Genomic DNA, 994 nt, shown 5'->3' with positions numbered 1-994 from the left:
TAAAGTTTAACCTGCAAATGAAGCCAGTTTTGTTCTCTCACCTTACTATTATTGTCATAACCAATCCAAGGAGACCAGTAGCCACCCTTGTAATGCTGTCTCTTTAAGAGACATCCAGGCCCTCTACCTGCAGCCTCTCTCCCTCACCATCTTGGCTCTCTAGGTCCCCTCTCTCTTCCCCTTCCCTCTCTCTCTCTCTCACCCCTTTGTCCCCTTTTTCCTTCCCTTCCATAACCTACCTAATAAATATCTAACTTTACTTTACATGGTGTGCCTATCTGTCTCTCTCACCTGCCCACCACAGTCACATGGAGATCTGCTGCGTGGTCTCGTACACAGTCCCTGCTTGGAACTGGCCACTTTGGGGATCCTAGCAGCTTGCAGCAAACCCATCTGTATAATGTGCCTATTGGTCTGCCCCTTGCCCACCCATTGCCCACATGGCTAACCACAGGAGATGCCCAGGGAACCAGCCACATTGGTTTATGGACCTGCCTCTGGTCTCAACCCTACAGCAAGCCGACAGGGACCCACAGCAAATCCATTACTACCCTGAGATGAGTTCTCACCTGCTTTCTCTAGCTGCACTCAGATATGTTATCTTCTATGATTCCACTCTATAACCATGACCAATATGAACTTCACTTAATGTAAAATGTGTATCTCTAAATAGGGACCATTACTTTCTCCTGGGCCAAATTTTCCGATAAGAATGGTGGATGTGGTTCACTCTATTTTATTTCCCACTGCGCTTCCTACTTCACCTCAGCTTATATACAGAATGTTTCCTGCCTGTGGGATCATAGAGGAAGAAACAAGGAAGAAGAAATTACTATTTGTACTCTTTAACATTGGCATCTGTCCTCTAATAGTATTTAAAAAAAAACCCTATACTTCCTATCCTGGAATTTTGTTGAGCTCACTGGTCATCTTAATTTATTGGAAAAGTAGATAGGATAAAGTCCCTTGAAAATGTCCACATAGAATTATATTG

This window comes from Microtus ochrogaster, chromosome 10, assembly GCF_000317375.1.
Source record: "Microtus ochrogaster isolate Prairie Vole_2 chromosome 10, MicOch1.0, whole genome shotgun sequence".
NCBI lineage: Eukaryota > Metazoa > Chordata > Mammalia > Rodentia > Cricetidae > Microtus > Microtus ochrogaster.
This window is presented reverse-complemented; position numbering follows the sequence as displayed.